The sequence below is a fragment of the Pan troglodytes genome, chromosome 3 (genome assembly GCF_028858775.2).
Source record: "Pan troglodytes isolate AG18354 chromosome 3, NHGRI_mPanTro3-v2.0_pri, whole genome shotgun sequence".
NCBI classification, from domain to species: Eukaryota; Metazoa; Chordata; class Mammalia; order Primates; family Hominidae; genus Pan; species Pan troglodytes.
The window spans coordinates 54281534-54305966 of NC_072401.2; the positions used below are offsets into that span (position 1 = coordinate 54281534).

At 42.4% G+C, this 24433-nt stretch overlaps 1 long non-coding RNA gene and 1 pseudogene across 2 annotated transcripts; one reads left to right on the top strand and one right to left on the bottom strand.

Annotated features, from left to right (window-relative positions):
• Positions 1-716: 716 nt before the first annotated feature.
• LOC107974284 (uncharacterized) lies at positions 717-22293 on the bottom strand. Of its 2 annotated transcripts, XR_001716921.3 has the most exons (6): positions 22138-22293; positions 19983-20106; positions 14616-14744; positions 7871-7983; positions 6915-6954; positions 717-1203 (listed from the first exon to the last, which is right to left on the bottom strand). It is a non-coding gene; the product is annotated as an uncharacterized LOC107974284 (long non-coding RNA). The 2 variants fall into 2 exon arrangements; XR_010156566.1 differs by lacking the exon at positions 6915-6954 and having other exon boundaries at positions 22138-22287.
• LOC112209157 (U2 spliceosomal RNA) lies at positions 15657-15772 on the top strand (annotated as a pseudogene).
• Positions 22294-24433: the final 2140 nt, after the last annotated feature.

A 24433-nucleotide genomic window follows, 5' to 3' on the forward strand; every position in this document is an offset into this window, starting at 1 on the left:
TTTATTGTGCCTCAGTTTACCTTTTTAACAGACTAAAATGAGAGCAGCACATACAAAAGTATTTTGAAACCCATAAAGTGCAACCTAAGTGCTAAAAGTTGTTTATGTGATGACACTAGTTCATTTATTCACATACATATTCCATGAACTCTTATGGAATACCTAACTAAGGGACAGATACTGTGTTAGGCATAGCAACTACAAAAATAAATGACAGTTTTGCCCTACTTTGTCTAATTCAGTGTTTCTCAACATTGGACACATTGGAAAATACCTGGGCCTGGGTGTCACTCCAGACCAATTAAATCCAAATCTCTGGGAATGGGTCCTGGGCATCCGGATTCTTAAAGAAATTTTACAGGTGATCGATTCTAGCCTTAGCCAGGATTGAGAACCATTTGCCTAACTGATCTTTGATCATGAGTAGTTCTGAAACAATCATTAAGAAGACCAGGACTGGGAACAGTGGCTCATGCCGGTAATCCCAGCACTTCAGGAGGCTGAGGCCAGGAGTTCAACACCAGTCTGGGCAACACAGAGACTCTGTTTCTACAAGGAAATTAAAAAAGTTAACTGGGTGTGGTGGTGGCAGTGCACCTGTAGTCCTAACTATTCCAGAGGCTGAGGCAAAAGGATCGCTTGAGCCCAGGAATAATAGGTGACAGTGAGCTATGATTGCGCCACTGCACATACACACACAAACACAACACTGGGTCTTAGTTTCTACAGTTTTCAAGCAACTTTTAATGACCAGAAGTACCCTCCAGGAATTCATTTCCTAGAAGGATAGATCTTGTCCAACTGTGTACTCTTTGTGGCCATCTGACCCCATCTGACCTCCCAATTGCTGACACAAAGAGTCAGGCAATTTCAGATATCTCCAGTGGAATTTTCCATTGTGTTTCTCTTCCTTATAGGGATTTATTCTTTCTGATTATGCAAGGTTTTGGGTTTTGAAATTTTCCCAGTTTCAGATCTGAGCAAGGGTGACTGGCCAGAGTTCCTAAGTCACATTCCAAGTTAGACCTTTTGGAGTTTGCACCCCCTGAGTCATGCTGAAACCTTGGGGTTTGAGGTAGTAGAACAGTGAGCCTGGCCACACTATCCTATCCAACACAGAACTCCCCAGCAGCAGCTTCCTGTTTGATTTCTCTGTTTTTCCAGAAGAGTCCAAAAAGAAAGAAATAGGAGCAGCTGAAATGCCTAAGAAAGGAAAGAAAATCTTGATTAGGAGACTCAAGTTTCTGGGGAGACAAAATGAAATAATGCTGTGAAAGCACAGTCCCAGATTCTCCAGATCTCTTTACTGGATGCCAGAGCTGTGTAAAACTACAGATAAAAGATTTATTTGCAGTGGGGATCTTATTTTACTTCTTCCCTCTCCATATTCAGGCATCTTTCTTCCTCAATGCACATTCTCAAATGCAAGACACCTGCTGGGATATTTCTGGGCACAGAAAAGGTCTGGAGGGAGCCTGGGCAAGATGGTGAGACTCCCGCTCTACAAAAAATACAAAAATTAGCCAGACATGGTGGCACATGCCTGTGGTCCCAGCTACATGGGAGTCTGAGGCAGGAAGATCACTTGAGCCCAAGAAGCTGAGGCTGCAGTGAGCTGGGTTTGCATCACTGCACTCTGGCTTGGGTGACAGAGTGAGACCCTGTCTCAAAAAGAAGAAAAAGGGCTGGGCGCAGTGGCTCACGCCTCTAAGCCCAGCACTTTGGGAGGCCAAGGCGGGCGGATCACAAGGTCAGGAGTTTGAGACCAGCCTGGCCAATATGGTGAAACCCCGTCTCTACTAAAAATACAAAAAAAATTAGCCGGGCGTGGTGGCACACGCCTGTAATCCCAGCTACTCAGGAGGCTGAGGCAGGAGAATTGCTTGAACGTTGGAGGCAGTGGTTGTGGTGAGCCAAGATCGCGCCACTGCACTCCAGCCTAGGCGACAGAGCAAGACTCCGTCTCAAAAAAAAAAGAGAAAAAGTTCAGAGGGAGTAAAGCACACACTCTGGAATCACAGACCCAGCTCCATCCCTTCAAATTGTACAACTTTGAGTACAAATGCTTACATGTTTCCCTATCTGTACAGTGAGTTCATGATAGTATCTACTTCATCAGGTTGCTGAGAGGATTAGATGAGATAAGACATGCAGAATACTTAGTACAGGGTCTACCACACAGTATGCTATTAGGTTTACCATGGTGAGAAGTCTCCTAGAACAGTGCTTCCCAGCTTTACTGTGCATATGAACCACCTGGAGATCCTGTTTAAAAGTACATGTGGGGCCGGGCATGGTGGTTCATGCCTGGAATCCCAACACTTTGGGAGGCTGAGGCAGGTGGATCACTTGAGATCAAGAGTTCGAGACCAGCCTGGCCAACATGGAAAAACCCCATCTCTACTAAAAATACAAAATTTATCTGGGGTGTTGTGGCGTATGCCTGTAATCCCAGCTACTTGGGAGGCTGAGGCAGGAGAATCACTTGAACCTGGGAGGTGGAGGTTGCAATGAGCCGAAATTGCACCACTGCACTCCAGCCTGGGAGACAGAGCGAGACTCCATCTCAAAAAAAGAAAGAAACTAAAAAAAAAAAAGCACATTCAAGGTACAGAGTTTCAGTTTCAGATGATAAAAAAAGTTCTGGAGATGGAGTAATGAGGTTGTACGATAATGTGAATGTACCTAAAGCCACAGAACTGTACTTAAAAGTGGTTAAAACAGTAAATTTTATTATGTACATTTTACTACAATTAAAAAAAATAAAAAGCACATTCAATAGCATTTCTAGCAACTTCCTAGGTTAGGCTGATGATGCTGGTTAAAGACTACACTTTGAGTAGCAAGGTCCTCTAGGTAATGAACCACCACCATCAAATTGGTATTACACTTTACAGTTTACATAGGCATTCTATATTCCTTGTCTCTGTGATCCCCATGGTAACAGTACATGGTACTGTGTCCAGGCCAAATGCAAATCTTAGTCACCTGCAGACAACACCTTGACCTTGGGTAGTAGCCCTTTCTATCAAATTAGGGCTGTCTCTCTCTATAGGCAAATAGGATGTTATCTGAGAGGTCCTTGACTTTTTCCTGTTTTGACTGCTCCTTTTTTCAGGTCAAGTCTCCCAAGTAAATGCTTACTACATCAGTGTAGTCCTTGCCTTCCCATTTATGTTTCGTGTTCTGGCTAAAGACAGGCCCTCCAGCCTAAATAGGGAGCATTTGTTTTGCCACAGGATGCCTGTCTTCCTTACACCCTGGGAGTGGGTAGGCTATTCCTATTTCAAACATTTCCCTGTGTATTTACCATCTTTACTGATACAGTATATCGAAAACTGCTTTGTCGTGCCTGTTGAGTTGGGACAGACAGCATTGTTGAAATTCTAGTCTTCTTTGTTTAGTTGTCACTGCTACCAACAGCCGCTGAAAATAGAGCTGAGAGCTCTCAACCATGCTGTGTGAGCTGCACAGCCAACATCACATGTAAAACAAGAGTTCTCAAAGTGTTTCTCAGGCTAGTGAGAGATTATTCCCCTCAAGAGAGCTCAAATAGGATGCTAATGAGTTTATTTGCTAACAGCGGTTTTCTGTACCGGATGTTGATGCAAGTTTAGACTTTGGGCTGTCATTCTTCATCTTTCCTCAGAGGAGTCTGCAGTAGCCCTGCAGTAATGTGTTCATTTCCTGAGCTTTTAGGAGTAAGTATAAGATCACTGGACCATCCTTAACTGCACTCAAAAGAGCAAGATGTCCTGTCAACTTTCCCATTCTTACAGCGAACCATATTGCAGAGACCAAAGTGCCTGCTGCTGGCCCCGCAAATAGTAAGGTACCCTAGAAACCAGTAGCAGAAACTCTCAGGGGTCTCAAAACTCAAAGATGAAAGGATATGGACTCCAGGGTTCAAGTCCCTTAGAACAGTATTTCTCCACACTAGAATGGTCTAGGGAGGTGAGTGTTTTTTAAAAAAATATTGATGCCTTGGTCCCATCCCAGATCAAGTGAATCAAAATGTCTGAGGGTGGGACCCAGGCATCAACAATTATTTTAAAAAGTAAGTCTAACAAGGCCAGGCATGGTGGCTCAAGCCTATTATCCTAGCACTTTGGGAGGCCGAGATGGGCAGATCACTTCAGGTCAAGAGTTTGAGACCAGCCTGGCAAATATGGTGAAACCCCATCTCTACTAAAAAATACAAAAATTAGCCAGGAATAGTGGCAGGTGCCTGCAATCCCAGCTACTTGGGAGGCTGAGGCAGGAGAATCTCTTGAACCCGGGAGGCAGAGGTTGCAGTGAGCCGAGGTCACACCATTTTCTAGCCTGGGCAACAGAGCAAGACTCTATCTCAAAAAAATAAAACAAACAAACAAAATAACCAAAAAAAGTAAATCTAATATACAGTCACATTGTAAATCTCTAACTTAGAAAAATTTCCCCCCACTTAATCAGGACAAAAATTATAGTTGGAGACAAAGAGGCCACAGCTATAATCATCACAAAACATCATAAGATGCCATGGTTTTGTTTTTGTTTGTTTGTTTGCTTGTTTGTTTTGAGACGGAGTCTCACTCTGTTGCTTAGGCTGGAGTGCAGTGGCGTGATCTCAGCTCACTGCAACCTCCACCTCCTGGGTTCAAGCAATTCTCTGCCTCAGCCTCCCGAGTAGATGGGACTACAGGTGCACGCCACCACGCCAAGCTAAGTTTTGTGTTTTTAGTAGAGACGGGGTTTCACCATCTTGGCCAGGCTTGTCTTGAACTCCTGACCTCAGGTGATCCACCTGCCTCGGCCTCTCAAAGTGCTGGGATTACAGGCGTGAACCACTGCGCCCAGCCACCAGACGCCACAGTTTTTATTACAAAATGAAAACTCCTTTTTTTTTTTTTTGAGACGACGTCTCACTCTTGTCCCCCAGGTTGGAGTGCAATGGCGCAATCTCAGCTCACTTGCAACCTCCGCCTCCTGGATTCAAGCGATTCTTCTGCATCAGCCTCCCAAGTAGCTGGGATTACAGGTGCCTACCACCACGCCCAGCTAATTTTTGTATTTTTAGTAGGGATGGGGTTTCACCATGTTGGCCAGACTGATCTCAGACTCCTGACCTCAGGTGATCCGCCTGCCTCGGCCTCCCAAAGTGCTGGGATTGCAGGCATGAGCCACCGCTCCCGGCCCAGCAAAATGAAAACTCTTGTGTCAAAGCTAAGCAGCAGTTTTAACCACTGGAATTATGGTCACCCTGAGAATGAGAATTTGCCCTTATGTAAGAGCACAGAACCAAGGGCTAGTATTGGCCAGGTCCAGGTCCATTCTGCCCACGTGCAGTAAATCAATCACTGTAACACGGGTTTTGCAAAAGAGGGAAGATTTATTCACAAAGCCCCAGCACTAAGACAGGAGAACAGCTCTCAAATCCACCTGACCGAAGATAAAGCTTAGGGATATTTATGCATTAGGGAAGTGGGATGGTCTAAGGCATGGGGAAAGGTGATTGGCACTGGGGGAAAAAAGACGTTAACAGGTTTGTTCTGCACAAGTATAGTCAGGGCTCATGGCATTTCATAGGACATATGTACAGAAAATGGTGGTGTTAGCATGATCTGAGGGTGGAGTTTTTGGCCTTCTCACATCAAAAGGCCACCTCTTGAGCACTAGTGCAGGCCCAGTTGAAGCATTGGTGGTTTCCACCAGTTTGAACTAGACAGGAGCTGGCCCAAATTCCTGAGAAACAACCATCTTTTTGCTCCCATTACCATGGTGACCTACGAACACTGTCTACAAAGTAGTGAAGGTTAAGTTTCAGCATTCAGTGGCAAGGCCTTCAGCTACCTTGGCTTTCAGCTTCATGGAAAAAGGAAAACACATAACAAAAAGCAAGTGCCCGAAAGCAAGAAAGGCAGGCAGACCCGATCAAATTTACTCCTTGGTGTCAGGGCCAACGGCCACCTTAGGAACTTGTGTACTGCTGACTTGTCCCGGGAAGGACCTGGAGGGCAAAGGGGTTTGGTGTGCCTCACACAGGCAACGCTCACCAAATACCAGCTGGGTGCTTTGAATTTTGAAATAAAAACAGTTTCAACTATACAAGGAAATTTCCTAAACTAATCTTTACCTGGGAGATAAATTTAGAATTAGCTCTTCCATGAAGTAGAGAGAAAACAGAGCTTGGCAAAATGTTAATGCTTTTATCAAAATCGCTTAAAATGATTATGGATTAAAACTTGACTTTGAGAATTCCTGGCCACTTTGTCACATTTATACTTCTCCTTCCCCCGCCCCAATAAGAGACATATTTGTTTGACATGCTTTATTTATTTTTCTTGTTATTTTCTTGTTGTTGTTGTTGTTGCTGTTTTGTTGACAGGCAGGAATGCAGTGGTTCCATCTTGGCTCACTGCAGCCTTCACCTCCCCACCCTCCCCCACACCCTCCTCCTGCTCAAGCAATCCTCCCACCTCAGCCTCCTGAGTAGCTGGGATTATAGGCGCATGCCACCATTCCCAACTAATTTTTGTATTTTTTGTAGAGATGGGGTCTCACTATGTTGCCCAGGCTGGTCTCGAATTCCTAGGCTGCCTGCCTTGGCCTCCCAAAGTGCTGGGATTACAAGTTTGAGCCACCATGCCCGGCCTGGCTGCTTTTACTTTTTCCCTTTTTTCTTTCCTTATTTTCAGCTGCAGGAATGTAGCCAATTCAGAGGCCTTATTCCCCATAATTTGGAACCTTCCTTTGGATTTGATCAAGTCAGATAGAGTTGGTCAAACCCAAAATAAATCTAATATATTAGATTTATAATTTATATTAGATTAGATTTCTGAGTGCTCTAATGGTAAGAAGAAATTAAGACCAGCTGGTTGTTAATCTTTAGCCATTAAGGAGAATTTCCAAAACAAAACCCCAATTCAGCTACTTACCTAGGAATGGGGCTCAGGCTGAAGACTGCTCTCTGCCATCCTAGAAGCAGAAAAAAAACCTCAAACTCGCCTTACCTGTTCAAAGCAAGTTGAAACTCCAGAAAGGAGTTGCCTGCTCTCCATCATTATGGAAGCAGGAAAAGCTCACTTTCCTTGTTGAAAGTGAGTAAAACTCCAGAAAAGGAGTTGTACAGCAAAATAAACCTTAGATTTCAACCAAATTTTGGGAGATCAGGGATTCTCTGGAGGGGGCAGCTCCCACGCCTAAGCAAATTGACCTATTAGTTTGAGCAATAAAGATAGCTCCGGCCAGATAGGAGACTTGCCAAAGGTCAAGGGCATCTCCACCTGACTTCCTTCATGGTTGCCAATCTGTGAACCAAAAAGTATCTGAGACAGGCCTCAATCAACTTAGAAAATTTGGCTGGACACTGTGGCCCATGCCTGTAATCTCAGCACTGTGGAAGGCCAAGGCAGGCAGATCACTTGAGGTCAGGAGTTTAAGACCAGCCTGGCCAACATGGTGAAACCCCGTCTCTACAAAATTATCCAGGTGTGGTGGCAGGTGCCTGCAATCCCAGCTACTCAGGAGGCTGAGGCAGGAGAATCACTTGAACCCAGGAGGTGGAGGGTGCAGTAAGCTGAGATTGCACCACTGCGCTCCAGCCTGGGTGACACAGTAAGACCCCACCTGGGGAAAAAAAAAAAAAGAAATTTTAGAAAATTTATTTTGTCAAGATTAAGAATGCATGCCCAGGGGCCAGGTCTGTGCCTTCTCCAAAGATGATTTTAAGGGCTTCAATATTTAAAGGGGAAAGGACAGATATTGGGGAAAGAGAAATAAATTTTAAAAGATGTGGGTAGATAAGAGACAAACATTTGCATTCTTTTGAGCCTTTGGCCATCACCGAATACACAATTTACACGTGAGAGGGCCATAGAGGAAAGTTACTTACATCTTCGTCTAACTCAGCAAATCTGCATTTTTACATCAGTGGAAGCAATCAGACATGCATTTGTCTCAGGTGAGCACAGGGATGACTTAAGAGTTCTGTCCTTTGTCCTGCATCTGTGAAGATAGGCTGTCAATTTACCTTGCCAGAGTAAAATTCAACAGAACAATTTTAGGGTAAAGATCTTGGGGCCCACAAGAAATTTCCTAATGGGCAAATTGTGATGAAGGTATGTAGCTTTTTAAATTCTTTGTACCTATCTTATTTAGGAATAAAATAAAAGGCAGGTTTGCCTGACGCAGTTCCCAGCTTGACTTTTCCCTTTGGCTTAGTGATTTTGGGGTCTTAAGATTTATTTTTCAGGGCCGGTCGCGGTGGCTCACGCCTGTAATCCCAGCACTTTGGGAGGCTGAGGCGGGCGGATCACGAAATCAGGAGATCCAGACCATCCTGGCTAACACGGTGAAACCCCGTCTCTATTAAAAGTACAAAAAATTAGCCGGGTGTGGTAGCGGGTGCCTGTAGTCCCAGCTACTGGGGAGGCTGAGGCAGGAGAATGACGTGAACCCAGGAGCCGGAGCTTGCAGTGAGCCGAGTTCGCGCCACTGCACTCCAGCCTGGGCAACAGAGCAAGACTCCATCTCAAAAAAAAAAAAAAAAAAAAGATTTATTTTTCTTTCACATGAGAATGAGATGCTCTGAGTAGTTTGAAATTTGTATAACTATCTGTTGGGACTCAGAAGACAATATCCCCAAACAAAGGCCTCAGAAGCGAGTTTTCCTCTGACCTTCTCCTGTCCTCCTGTCTCTCAGTCCCATTGTTCCCAAGGCAGGTCATAGAAACCAGAACCCTGTTTCCCGAAAGCCAGTCATAAAACTTAAAATAACATCTAACTTTCCCTCCATCTTTTTTTTTTTTTTTTTTTTTTTTTTTTGAGAAGGAGTCTCGCCCTGTCACCAGGCTGGAGTGCAGTGGTGTGATCTCAGCTCAGTGCAGTGCAACCTCCACATCCTGGGTTCAAGTGATTCTCCTGCCTCAGCCTCCCGAGTAGCTGGGACTACAGGCGTGTGCCACCATGCCCAGCTAATTTTTGTATTTTTAGTAGAAACGAGGTTTCACCATATTGGCCAGGCTGGTCTCAAACTCCTGACCTTGTGATCCACCCGCCTCAGCCTCCCAAAGTGCTGGGATTACAGGCGTGGGCCACCGCAGCCCGGCGCCTCCATCTTTCTGTGTGAAACCTGACCATAAAGAAATGATCTGACCTACCTTGTTTGACTGTAGGTCATAAGACCCCCATTCCAGAGAGGGTTCTGCCCCATCCCCAGCAGGAAGGAATGTATGCACACAGAGGCCAAGAAGAATCTGAACAGACAGGCCTTACATTTCCCCACTCAGTCTATTGGCATTGGATCTACCCTTTTTGTTCAATCAGATTTCTACACAGCTGTCCATACTTTGTTGAACCTAAGCATAAAAATGGACAATGTCCTCTTTATCTTTGGGTCTTCACTCTGAAGACTTCTGTGTAAATTTGTATGCCTTTTCTCCTATTAATCTGCCTCTTGTCAGTGATTTTCAGTGAACCTTCAGAGGGTAAAGGGGAAGTTTTCCCTTGGCCTCTGCATATCTATAGTTTTGTAAAGAAGAAAAAAAATGAATTCACGGGAAAACTAGAGTCCTAGGGAATAGAGGTGAAAAAAGACTTACAGTTCTTGTAAATCCTTCCTTTTCCACAGCCTATCATTATTTTAATTAATTCTTTTTCGAGATGGAGTTTCACTCTTGTTGCCCAGGCTGGAGTGCAGTGGCGCAATCTCGGCTCACTGCAACCTCCGCCTCCCGGGCTCAAGCGATTCTCCTGCCTCAGCCCCCCGAGTAACTGGGATTACAGGCATGTGCCACCACGCCCAGCTAATTTTGTATTTTTAGTAGAGAGATGGGGTTTCTCCATGTTGGTCAGGCTGGTCTCGAACTCCCGACCTCAGGTGATCCGCCTGCCTCAGCCTCCCAAAGTGCTGGGATTACAGGCGTGAGCCACCACGCCTGGTCCGTAGCCACTTTTAAATAGCAGAATTAAATAACCTGCTTTTCAACATTGACATCCTGGTAAAAACAAATGGGTTAATGGTGTCAACTTCCTTTATGAAATTCTAATAGAATGTCTTTTCCTACAATCAGAAACACATTTCTATTTGCATCTATCTTTATAATTTAAATAACAACTTGAATCTGTTCCTTGCTCCACAAACCTTGTAATGGTGCTTGGCTTAAACAATGCAATTTTGTTTAACCTGAAACTGTAGCTGCTGTTTGCTATTAGGAAAAGTAGCACTTTAGAATTTGTTTGGTATATCGTAAGAACAGATTCCTAAAATTCTATTTTATTTACCCAGTAAACATAAGTCATTGGGCTAAAGAAGACACTCAAGGGCAGCAACCTCTAATTCAGAGCTTTTGCTTGAAGAACAATGTAGCAAGAGTACATGAGTAATCGGGGTAAAACAATCCTTTTTAGTTGTGAAACAAAAATTCTGAAGTAGGAGATGCCTTGTGATTTGAGAAGTGCCCCATTGTTGGAGCCATTTTTAATACAGTTTCCTTCTCTGTACTTAGGGGATAGCAACTTTATAAACTCCTCCACCCTTTTAGGAAATTTAGAAGAAGATACTTGAAAGAGAGTAAAATAGAAAGGATTGAATTCACTGGTAAATAAAATTTAAGGGAGCCCACTGTTTTTGACTGAGCTCCTGCACTTGGCCCCAACAGACCAAACCAAAATGGAGTCACTCACATCAAGCACCACACAATCAAACTGAAACTTTAAAAAACAGAACAATTTCCAAATAGGTAGTTTTCCCAAAAACCAAAGAGATTCACAGCAACCACTTGTAAAGGACCCAGTTAACCTGAGCAGACATGATAAGGAAGCCCCCTCTGCTTTAACCCATCAAGGAAAGTAACCTGAAGTAGTAACCTAATGTCACTTTTTGCCCTATGCTGTTTCCTTGTTCTTGCTCAAGCTATCTTATAAAAACCAACTGTTCTGCCATGCCCAAGGGAGCTCCCTCTAGTTTATAAACAGGATGCTGCCTGATTCATGAATTGCTAACACATGTCAGTTAGTTCCTTAAATTAAATTCACTGATATTTTGTTTTTTAATGTATTGTGAGATTCAGAAGTGGGAGTAATTTTAGGCAAAGATATTCTCACATTCAAAGAAAGCTTGATCTATTCTCTCAAACAATGATGGACCAAATTTAAAAGATTACCTAACTGAAAGTCATGGGAAACCAAGCTCTGAATCTACTAAGTGACATAATAATGTTTTTAATATTTATACGGCCAGAAATTAATGTCACTTTTGGCATCGTAAACACTGCTGGTGGCTGGGTGTGGTGGCTCATGCCTGCAATCCCAGCACTTCGGGAAGCCAGGGAGGGTGGATAGCTTGAGCTTGGAGTTCAAGAACAGCCTAGGCAATATAGCAAACTCTTGTCTCTACAAAAAATACAAAAATTAGCTGGGCATGTGGCAGGTGCCTCTAGTCCCAGCTACTTGAGAGGCTGAGGTGGGAGGATGATGGCTTGAGCCTGGGAGGTGGAGGTTGCAGTGAGCTGAGATCATGCCACCGTACTCCAGTCTGTGCAACATAGTGAGATCCTCTCAAAGTAAAAGAAAAAAAAGAAACATTGTTTATTTTGGTTTTGTTTTCTAATCAATTTTCTCTTGTCAGTCATGTATAAAATGGCTTTGAATTTCCTAGCATTTTGTGAAACATTTTTCACAATTTTTAATATATACTGTGAGAGTGCCCCATTTTCCTGCTCTTCTAATTATATAGATGGATGTGACCAAATTGTCTAGTAGTATGGTGTAAAAATATGCTGAATTTATTTTCCAAGTCACAGTTGCCAATACCAGATGAGTTCGTGCCTGTAAGTTATTTAAAAATACTTTACAAAATATTAAAATATATCTTCTGGCAATCTTTCTTCACAAATATTTTTTTTTAAACCTTCTAGATACTTTTACAAAATGGCAATAGACAAGAGGTGAACATTACAGACCAATGTTCAGTGAGGCCAGTTAGAGAACTGAAGTTCAGACCAAAGTATTAATACTTTGAGGCACAAATAATTGAATTTTTTTAGACAAAGTTATTTTCCTTGGTATTTATCCAAATTTGTACATTTTTATGTCACCTGAATCTAGTAAAAATGCTAATGGTCTCAAGATAAAGGTTTAATTGCCAAGCTACTGTGAGGGTAGTTAGCAAAGCTGATCAGACATTGGATTTAGGATTAGTTGTAGCTTTGCCACTTTGTCTGAGAGCAATGGTTAAAAATGACTTTGAACTATATGGCCAGAGCAGGATTCAAGTATTGGAAGTATTATCTTTGGAATTGTAATTTTTGCAATTCCTAAGTATATTGATTTTCCAGGGCTGAAGTAACCACAAACTTGGTGGCTTAAAACGAAAGATGATTGTTTTGTACTTTCAGAGGCCACAATTCAGAAATCAAGGTGTCAGCAGGGCCATGATCCCTCCGAAGGCTCTAGGGGAGAATCCTTCCAGCCACCAGAAGCTGCAAGGAGAATCCTTTCTGCTTCTGGTGGCTCTTAAAGCTCCTTGGCTTGTGGGATCATAACTTCAACCCCTGCCATTTTCACTTTTTTTTTTTTTTCCAGATAGAGTCTTGCTCTGTCACCCAGGCTGGAGTGCAGTGGCAGAATCTCAGCTCATTGCAACCTCTGCCTCCTGGGTTCAAGAAATTCTCCTGCCTCAGCCTCCCAAGGAGCTGAGATTATAGGTGCGTGCCACCAAGCCCGGCTAATTTTTGTATTTTTAGTAGAGATGGGGCTTCACCATGTTGGTCAGGCTGGTCTCGAACTCCTGACCTCAGGTGATCCGCCTGCCTTGGCCTCCCAAAGTGCTGGGATTACAGGCGTGAGCCACCAAGCCAGGGCATCTCCTACCATTTTGTTAGTCCATTATTTTTGTTGCTATAACAGAACACTTTAGACTGGGTAATTTATAAAGAAAAGAGGCTTATTTAGCTCACAGTTCTGTAGGCTGGGAAATTCAAGATTGGGTAGCTGCAACTGGTCAGGGGCCCACACCACTTCAACTCATGGAAGAAAGAGGAAGGGGAAGCGGGTGTGTGCCAAAAGATCACATGGTGAGAGAGGAAGCAAGAGAGAGAGTCTAGGAGGCTGAACTCACTGGTATAACAACCTGCTCTTCAGTAATTAATCCAGTCCCACAAGAATGAGAACACTCTCCACTGGGAGGGCATTAACCTGTTCATGAGAGACCTGCTCCCATGACCCAAACACTTCCCATCTCCCAATACTGCCACACTGGGGATCAAATTTCAACGGGAGTTTTAGTGGGGACAAACCACATCCAAACCATAGCAGCCTCCTTCTTCATATGACTGTCTCCCCTGTTTCTTTGGGTCTCAGATCTCTCTCATTGGATTAAATCCAGCATTATCTCATTTTGAGATCCTCAACTTAATTATATCTGCAAAGACCCCTATATCCAAATAAGGTCACATTCACAGAAAAAGGAGTGGGGTAGCTAGAGCTTATGCATATCTTTTTTTTTTTTTTGAGGCAGAGTCTTGCTCTGTCACCCAGGCTATAGTGCAGTGGTGCAATCTTGTCTCACTGCAACCTCTGCCTCCCAGGTTCAAGCAATTCTCCTGCCTCAGCCTCCTGAGTAGCTGGGATTACGGGCACCTGCCATCACGCCTGGCTAATTTTTGTACTTTTAGTAGAGATGGGATTTCACCATGTTGGCCAGCCTAGTCTCAAACTCCTGACCTCCGGTGATCTGCCTGCCTTGGCCTCCCACAGTGCTGGGATTACAGGTGTGAGCCACCACGCCCGGCTGAGCTTGTGCATATCTTTTGGGGGGACACAATTCAACCTACTGCATTGACCAAGTTCCATGGATTACACTCACCTTTCTCATCTGTCACGTGCTCCTTGGACTTGATGATATGCCAAGACACAAGCTAAACATGATACATCTTCTGGGACTATCAGCTTTTTCAAAATTTTTAAGAAAAATTTAAGAAATTTAACTGGTAATTTAATGTTAATATTATAATAAATATGTATTGTGGCATAAAATCCAAAATTCACATGAAATTTTAAGACGAAATGTGAGACTCCAGCATATTTTTTAGTTAGGCCATGACTTATTTTGGCGAGGCCTCCAGAAGAATGAATGGTATTTACTGTTTTGCTGATAGGGTACCTCAGGGTGAAAATCTGGGATTTATCATCACAGCTTTCATTATTTACAAGCAAACTAGAAATCTCTGACATGTAGTAATTTGTCATTTTATCAAGGTGGAAATTTCAATCATTTGTTGCCATAGGCTGCTTTCTAGGAACAAATTACCTACTGAGTCTTTCCAGTTGATCATATAGCTTGGGCTCCTGGGCTTAACAATATTTTTCTCTGGTTCTCACCTATTCTATGGGAGATATGATAAAATACAGGGTCATATGTGAATTTTAGAATTTGCACAAGTGATTTATTCAACACATATTTATTGTTTGATTGTATGGGATATAGGAGAGAACCCCGAAAAGAACCAATTCTTGCTCTTTCCAAACGGATAGATAGTTATAGACATTGTATAGATATAGATATAAACATAGACATAGATATGACATAGTACAGGTCTACCATATATCTAGAATTTATGTCAAAATAGGTGGCATACCTGCCATCAGTGCCCGTGCTTGATCAGGATAAACATTGCCAAGTGATCTTGGTGCTCTTTCCTGCTGAATCCTGATACGGCTTCAGGAACAAAAGACAGCTGTGCTTCCTGAATACCTTATTCACAAGACTGGTATCAAAAACAAGAGTGCTATATGTTGCTTTAACCAGTGATTTTGATAACGTTACATTTAGAGCAATGCTTTTTATTCATGTTTTTTTTTCCTTGAGATGCTTTGGCATCATTATTCACTTAAATTCATCCGAAAAATGAGAGAGCATTAAAAGTAACTCAATGGCTTTCAAAGGTTGCCTAAAGGCTTCACTGTGCTTACTTGATGGCAGATGTACAACCCATCACCAATATCCATTCTCTTTCCCATGGCAGACATCACTAAGGGAGCAGGACATCTTGCCCCACTGAGCAAAATGTGGTCTCATAATCTCAACCAAATTGCACCAGTGCACCAAGCTGTCATACAGGTAAAATCTGCTAGCCAATCCTGGCCAAGGCAAGTCGTCAAAAAGACCTAGAATAAATGAATTCTGCTAAAAACCAAGCAAAAACTTCATAGTGTTACCAGAAACACACTGAAATGATCTAATCTACCACTCAAGAAAGTGATTGGCTGTTTAAAGTCAAATGACTTTGGGAGGCTGAAGCAGGAGGGTTGTTGAGCCCAGGAGTTCAGGACCAGCCTGGGCAACATAGTGAGTGAGACTCCCATCTCTACAAAAAAAGTTTTTTAATATATAACAAATATAAATATGTCTGGTGCAGTGGCTCATGCTTGTAATCCTAGCACTTTGGGAGGCCAAGGCAGAAGAATTGCTTGAACTCATGAGTTCGAGACCAGACTGAGCAACATGAAAAAAAACCCATTTCTACAAAAAAATAGAAAAATTGACTGCGCTTGGTGCGGTGTGCATGTAGTCCCAGCTACTTGGGAGGCTGAGGTGGGAGGATCACCTGAGCCCAGAGGTTGAGGCTGCAGTGAGCTGTGATTGTGCCACTGCACTCCCAGTGACAGAGTGAGACTCTATCGCTTCTTCGCCTTTTGGCTAAGATCAAGTGTAGTATCTGTTCTTATCAGAGTGAGACCTTGTCTCACAATCAATAAGTAAATAAAGTCAAATATATGGCTGCAAAGACTTCAAAACTAAAAGCCATTGCTACACACTCTAATTATAAAAATTTCCATCTAATGCTCAAGGGCTTGGAAAAGATCCTAATGGTTATTTTATCTCTATTAAAGGCAATTGGATGTGCTTGTGCCCAAGTGGAGACATTTATATTTCATGCCTTTTAAAAAAATTACTATAATTTAGATGTAGTCAATAGGTACTTGGTGAGACTTTAATGCAGTAATAAACACCGAATAGATAAACTTCTCCATCTGTACTTCCTTAATAAGAGGAATAGAGTTCGATGTGCAGATATCTATAATACAACAATTTTCCAAGATCATTGTCTATTCTAACATTCTTTTGACAATGACTAAGACTTTTTACTCATGTAGACATACAGTTCTCTCACTTGATAATATTAATTTAATCAGTCTGAGCAATTTCAATTATATAAAGTAGGAAAGATAGAAAATGAAGACCAAAGCCCCGTTTTTAAAACACAAAGAATGATAAAGAATCAGATTGGTGGAATGATGACTCAATTATTATGTAACAGGCTGTACTAAAACATTCAAAAACAGTGACTCACAATGGGTCCATTTTCATCCAAGGTTCCACAAATCACTTCTTATATTGCTTTCAAATCAATTTGAATAAAAGTAACTGCCTTTCTTAACCAAAACAAGAAAAAAATACAAAACTATCACAGAAGTGTAGGCATTATACAAAACTACTGAAAGTTAGGAGACCTGTCAGGGCCGAGGGAAAATTTCCCCTTTACCCTCTGGAGGTTCTCTGAAAAAGTCATGGACAAGAGCCAGATTAATAGAAAAGGCATATAAATTTATTATTAACATGTGCACAAGAGCCTTCAGAACGAAGACCCAAAGATACAGGGGACAGTGTCCATTTTTATGCTTACATTCAACAAAGTGTGGAACAATGTGTAGAAATATGATTGGACAAAAGAGCATGCTACTAGACTGAGCGGAAACTCAGCAAGGGCTGTCTGTCTAGATTCTTCTTGGCTTCTCTGAGCAGAATTCCTACTTTTCCTTCCTTCTGGGTACGGGGCAGAACCCTCTCTGGAATGGGGGTCTTGTGACCTACAGTCAAACGAAGTAGGTCAGATAATTTCTTTTCTTTTTTTTTTTTTTGAGGTGGAGTTTCGTTCTTGTTGCCCAGGCTGGAGTGCAATGGCACAATCTTGGCTCACTGCAACCTCCGCCTCCCTGGTTCAAGCGATTCTCTTGCCTCAGCCTCCCGAGTAGCTGGGATTACAGGCACCCACCATGCCTGGCTAATGTTTTGTATTTTTAGTAGAGACGGGGTTTCGCCATATTGGCCAGGCTGGTCTCGAACTCCTGACCTCAGGTGATCCACCCACCTCAGCCTCCCAAAGTGCTGGGATTATAGGTGCCAGCCACCGCACCTGGCCAGATAATTTCTTTACGGCTAGGTTTTACACAGACAGGCAAAGGGAAAGTTAAGAGTGAAAAGGTGTTCTGGTTTCTATGACTTGCCTTGGGAAAGAGGGATTCTAGTTTCTAGCACTAGCTTTGGGGGATAACGGGACTGAGAGACAGGAAGGCAGAAGGTCAGATAAAACTTTTTGCTTCTGAAGCTACTTCTGAGGCCTTCATTTTGGAGTAGTGTTCTCTGAGTCCCAACAGAATAAAGAAAAGGTATGGAGAGCACAACTCAAAGTAATTTACATAAAAGAGGAACTAAGGAAAATGTTTCTATTTTTAAAATATATATATATACTTTTTTTTTTTTTTTTAAAGATAGGGCCTGGGTCTGTGTTGTCCAGGCTGGAGTACAGTGGCTCAATCATAGCTCACTTCAGCCTCAAACTCTTGAGCTCAAGTGATCCTCCTACCTCAGCCTCCCAAGTAGCTAGGACTACAGGTGAGTCACCACACCTAGCTAGCTAATTTTTTTTTTTTTGTAAGAGACAGGATCTTACTATGTTACCCAGGCTAGACTCAAACTCCTAGGCTCAAGTGATCCTCCCACTTCGGCCTCCTGAAATGTTTGGATTACAGGCATGAGCCACCATGCCTGGCCATGGCAAATATTTCTCTGCCCAAATAAATGTAAATACAGTGGAACACTTAAACCAAGGATCCTTGGTTTTGTAGTGAAGACAGGACCCAGCTACCACTGCCCCCCCATATTCTGCACCTTGAGCCTTCCTCATTATGAACACATTTTCTACAAAGCTAAATATAGATCGGAAGGGCTTATAAAACATTGTTGAAGATACTGCTGCATCATTTGAAAATGAGTTCTTTAAAAGCAATGGTATCTTCACAAATGGTTTATTTGTATCTTTAACACACATGCACACACACATGGGAAAAAAGAACTCAAAAACAAGGAAACTCTGGAAACAAATGGGCACAATAAATACATTTATTTTAAAATTTTGATGAGTGCTTAAATTCACTAAATGGTATTTTAGCCCATAGAAAAATTTCTCATTTAGAGGAGAGCAAACAAAAATGAGCCATACAGATCCACATTACTCCTTAATTAAAATGGGAAATTGCTTATCTCCATATTAACAAAGATTAAATACCTAACTAGAAAAAAATATTTGGCTGGGCATGGTGGCTCAGGCCTATAATCCCAGCACTCTGGGAGGCCGAGGCGGGCGGATCACCTGAGGTCAGGTGTTCAAGACCAGCCTGGCCAACATGGAGAAACCCCGTCTCTACAAAACTAGCTGGGCGTGGTGGCGCATGCCTGTAATCCCAGCTACTGGGGAGGCTGAGGCAGGAGAATCGTTTGAACCTGGGAGGTGGAGGTTGTGGTGAACTGAGATCGTGCCATTGCACTCCAACCTGGGCAACAAGAGTGAAACTCCATTTCAAAAACAACAACAACAAAAAAAAAAAAAAAAAAAGAAAAAATATTTATTGTGATCAAAACAGATTTATCAAGAACAGGAACTTGGTGGATAATATGAGAAACATTTTAGTCTATTACTATAAATTGCACAAAATGCCCATGTTAATTGCCTGCTTATAAAGGGCATTCCTTTGACTATTTTGGAAGGTAAAGGCAATTTGAAGGGAACTTCTTCTGGATAAATAATGTTCCATAAAAGTCACACATAAAACCAAGCAATCATGTGCCTTTGGATTTCATAACAAAGACAGGAACAAACCATGACAGCCCCCTCTCCTTTTGTTGAGGGCTCCTCATTATAATCCATGGGAGTGGTTGGGAGAAATCATCCTAGATCATTCTGCATGATGGTTGGTGAGGTTTCACACATTATTAGCTGTCTTGAAGGGTTGCTCCACTAAAACTCATTCCATGTAGTAAAGTCTCATCATTTTTAAAGTCTCAGACTTCATATCCCTAATTCTGTTAAATTCTCATAACTCAAAGCAGGTAACAAGATCTTTGAAACAATAGGACAGAAGCTCTCAAAATTTTAATTTGATTATGGAGGGTTCAGAATATATTACCCCAAAATATGGCACACTGGCATACTGAATATTTTAAGCTGAGGGATTTGAGAAATGGCAGGTGCTGGAAGGACTCTCTGAGCTTCCTTTGAAACAGCTTACAAGACCCTCATGTGAGAGGTGTCCTCCCTATATCTGCAGAAAAGGAGCATCCTTATCTCCAAAGACGGAAGACTGCTGAGAGGAACCCGAATGAATGTGCCTTGCCCCAGTTTACCACTCTTAGCTCATACCCCTTTTTTGTCCTATCACATTTTCCCACGATTTTCCACTCTTCATCGAGCTCGAGTTTCACCATTTATTTGGGTCTCCATTTCCTTATGAAGGCTCCCACAACATGTAAATTTTGTATTAAATCAATTTGCATACTTTTATTAGTCTATCTTTATTCAGTCTAATTTACTGGGGCCTCAGCCAATGAATTTAAGATGGATAGAAGGAACATAATTTTTTCCTCCCCTACAATTGTGAACAAGTAAATAGAATTCATTTATTCGGCCAATGTTTATGGAGTGCCCACTATATACCAAGCATTGATTGAGGTCCTGGGAATTCAGTGGTAGGAAAAACAATCTTCCTGCCCTCATAGCACTTACATCCATTCCTGTGGGTGTAGATACACAAATAAATAAATAGCCAAGTATTTTTAGAGAGTAATTAGTGTTACTAAGTGAATAAATAAGTGGGGGTAGGATGGCGACTGTTGGGTGTATTGATGGTAGGGTTGTCCTGCAGCCCCTGTCTCTCTCCCATCCCACCTTGTCTCTGCTTCATCCTACTCTGCAGATACACATTCTCTACTTCTCTGTGTACTCATCTGGTGAAGACATCTACTCCACAGCTCTCAGCTCACATCTTCCTGGTTAAAGAAGCCAGACCGGACTGAAAAAGAATACAGATATGAATTCCCCTAGTCTAGTCAACTATAGCCAAGATAGAAACATTTTAGAAAACAAAAGATAGAGTTTACTTACAAAGAAAGAGGGAGTTAGACTTTGGAAAAACAGACTTTTCAAATTAGAAAACAAAAACATATATTGTATATGTATATATTATATATGTGTGTGTATATATAGATATATATAATATATAATATATTATATATAGTATATATATTATATTATATATAATATATAGATATATATTATATATCAATATATATTATATATATCGATATATATTATATATATAATATATATATCTATATATCGATATATATTTTTTAGACAAGGTCTCACACTGTTTTCCAGGCTGGAGTGCAGTGACATGACCATGGCTCACTGTAACCTCAAAATCCTGGGCTCAAGCAATCCTCTTGCCTCAGCCTCCTAAGTAGCTGAGACTACAGGCATGCCCCACCACACCTGGCTAATTTTTGTACTGTTAGTGGAGACAGGGTTTTGCCATGTTGGCCAGGCTGGTCTTGAACTCCTGACCTCAAGTGATCAACCTGCCTTGGCCTCCCAAAGTGCTGGGATTACAGGCATGAGTCACCATGACCGGCCCCAAACAAACATTTAAAGGAAAAAAAGCCCCTCAAAGTTACCAAGATTATAATAGTTACATTGGCCAGCTTGTGGTGGGGAAACAGCACCATTCCCACATGATTAGCATTGTCACAAAGGTTATGATGTGTCTTCAGACATTCCTTAGCAAAAATCAGAGGTAAAATTATTTTGGTTAGGGAGTTTAGTTTTACAAGAAATAAGTCAAGGTTTTCTTATTTTAGAGATCAGAACTAGTCGGGGTGGTTTTGGTTTATCTCAGGGTGCAAAGCTTTGTTTGTCCTGAATTTGATTTGTAAAGTGCTCAATCATGTTGGAAACAGGGTGAAGTATCAGCTTTTGCTTCTACAAGTTATAAGGTACAAGCACAGCAGCCAGGGCCCATCCCCATGAAAGGAAGCAGTTAAGGAGGTCCCTCTGCACCGGACAGGCTTCCAGAAGAAAGTGCTTGCCACTGGCTGGACATGCTAAGCCTGGTTAAGCCTAACGACATAGCCATAGACTTCTATACTGCAGATTCCTGAGTCTCCGTGTTTGACCACTGCTTTTCATAAAGCATTTTCATGCCTGTTCATACAGCCAATCCCCTCATAGCCTGTGAGAATAGTTAACACTTATGAAGCACTTCCTCTATATGCCAAACAGTTAATGAACCTTTGTTAAGCACCAGGCACTATTCTAACAATGTTGCATGTCAACTGTTAATCCACTTAATTCTCATACTATTCCTATGAAGGTAAGGTATGATGATTGTCCGTGTGTTATGGATAATAAAATTGAAGTAATTTGCCCAAAGTCACACAGTTTGAAAGTGGTGAAGTTGGAATTTGATTCAAGGTATTCCAGCTCCACAGTCCATGCTTTTAACCATTGTCCTAAGTGGCCTCTCCAGAAATGAGTGTTATTCTAATTTTACAGACGAAGGAATAAGCGGTTTGCAGAAATTATGTAACTTGCTCAAAGTCACTATTAGAATTATAATGCAGCCGGGCACGCTGGCTCACGCCTGTAATCCCAGCACTTTGGGAGGCCAAGGTGGGCGGATCACAAGGTCAGGAGCTCGAGACCAGCCTGACCAACATGGTGAAATCCCATCTCTACTAAAAATACAAAAAAAATTAGCTGGGCATGGTGGCGCGCACCTGTAATCCCAGCTACTCTGGAGGCTGAGGCAGGAGAATCGCTTGAACCCAGCAGGAGGTTGCAGTGAGCCTAGATCACGCCATTGCACTTCAGCCTGGGCGACAGAGCAAGACTCCATCTTAAAAAAAAAAAAAAAGAATTATAATGTTGAGATTTTATATTAGGTCTTTTGACTTCCCACCAGGTTTCCTTCAATAATGACAAGAGCAGTAACAAAGTTAACACTTTCATATAGGGCTTACCATGTACTATGCACTTTACTTACATGGGCTCATTTCATCCACAGCTCTGTGGCATTCGTATTATTATTACTGCCATTTTACATGAAGAAGTTGAGGCATAGAGAGGTTAAATAACTTGCCCAAAGCCACACAGCTGGGAAATGGCAGAGTTAGGATTTGAACTCAGGCAGTCTGTTCTCAGAATCTACACTCTTAATTATGACATCACACAGCCTCTCCATGCTGTACACTTGTGTTTCTCAGGGGGACCCAGTAAGGGAAAAGAGGAAAGGGAAGGACACTAACATTTACTGGTTATGCTTCTGTATCCTCTCATAGATTATATTATTGTTGACATTTTCACTGCCCCTCTATATCAGATGTGTCCTTATGGGATTATGCTTTGCATTGATATTAGTTTGGACATGACTTGCTTTGGCCAATGACATGTGAATGGAAATGTTGCCACTTCAAAGCAGAAGTTATAAATGCCACTGTGAGATTCTGCCATCTCTCGTTTGCCTCTGTCACAAGACCTGCCTTTCCCAGAGAGAAGTTGCTGCTTTTTTTTGAGACAGGGTTTCACTCTGTTGCCCGGGCTGGAATGTAACGGCACGATCTCTGCTCATTGCAATCTCTGCCTCCTGGTACCAAGCGATCCTCCCACCTTAGCCTCCTGAGTAGCTGGGACTATCGGCATGTGCCACCACTCCTGGCTAATTTTTGTATTTTTTTTTTTTGTAGAGATGGGGGTTTTGCCATGTTGGCCAGGCTGGTCTCCAATTCCTGGGCTCAAGCGATACACCTGCCTCACCTTCCCAAAGTGCTGGGATTACAGGCATGAGGCACTATACCCAGCCAGAAGCTGCTTCTTCAGTGTTGGTCTTGAAATGAAGATTTGGAGCAGAGCCACAGCTGGCATGCCAAAGATATGAATGTGTACAAGAAGTACCTTTGGGTAAGCCACTGAAATTTAAGACTTGTTTGTTTCTACAGCATAACTCAGCCTAAGCAGACTTTTATGTGTGTATTAAAAGTTTAAGGCTGGGCGTGGTGGCTCATGCCTGTAATCCCAGCCCTTCGGGAGGCTGAGGCAGGTGGATCACTTGAGGTCAGGAGTTCGAGACCAACCTGGCCAACATGGTGAAACCCACTCTCAGGCCAGACGTGGTGGCTCACGCCTGTAATCCCAGCACTTTGGGAGGCTGAGGCGGGCAGATCACGAGGTCAGGAGATCGAAACCATCCTGGTTAACATGGTGAAACCCCATCTCTACTAAAAATACAAAAAATTAGCCAGGCGTGGTGGCCGGCGCCTGTAGTCCCAGCTACTCGGGAGGCTGAGGCAGGAGAATGGCGTGAACCTGGGAGGCGGAGCTTGCAGTGAGCTGAGATCGTGCCACTGCACTCCAGCCTGGGCAACAGAGCTTCCGTCTCAAAAAAAAAAAAGAAAAAAGAAGTTTAATAATTTTAATCTTCACAATAACCCTATTAGGTAGGTATAATTAGCTCCAGGAAGAAACTAAGATTCTTAGAGGTTTTGTAATTCGCTCAGAAATTTAAAAGTGTAGGAGCAAGAGTTTAGGTTTCCTTCTTCCTAACATAACCCTTGTTTTGTTTATGTATCTATCACACACCCTGAGAAGTGTGCTTTAAGAGGTGCTGCCCACTCACCTACTACACACCAGGAACGTGAGTGACTAACTGCAATTAGTCAAGGCAATCATGGTGGTTTCATTCCCTTTGACAGTAATAGGTTTGCCAGTAAATGGGTCTGTGAGCCAATTATGACCATAAAACAGGAAGATACAAATTGAGGATCTGAATACCAATCCTGCTTCAAATACAATTCTGTCCCTATCAGCACCAGTCACAGGTTTTGGTTGCCAGTTAAACTCATATGATATAACAGGCTTCATTCTAATACTTCATTTTTTAACTTTATTGAGTGATACAATACAGGAATACGGAGTGCATAGTATCTTCATGTCATCTGGAGGCTCAGAGGCTACTATGTATCATTTTCTTGGCCTCCATCACCTTTCTAGGGTGTGTATAGCTCCTGAGGAAGATTGAAGTGCCCGGCTTCACTTGGTAGGTCTCTCATCAGTTGTCTGTCTGGGTGCCAACTCATAGCTCTCCCAGTTCACGTGGAGATCCACAGATAGGGGATTTCACAGCAAACAAGGCAGGTAGTCAGTTCCTAGCACAAAGCATTCCTCAACTAGCTTAACTTGGTAGTTGCCAAGGGAACAGTGCTGTGAGAAGGCAGACCCAAGGTCACCTTCCCAGGTAGACCTAAACATGTTCAGAGATGTTAACCCTTACTGATAGGCAGTCG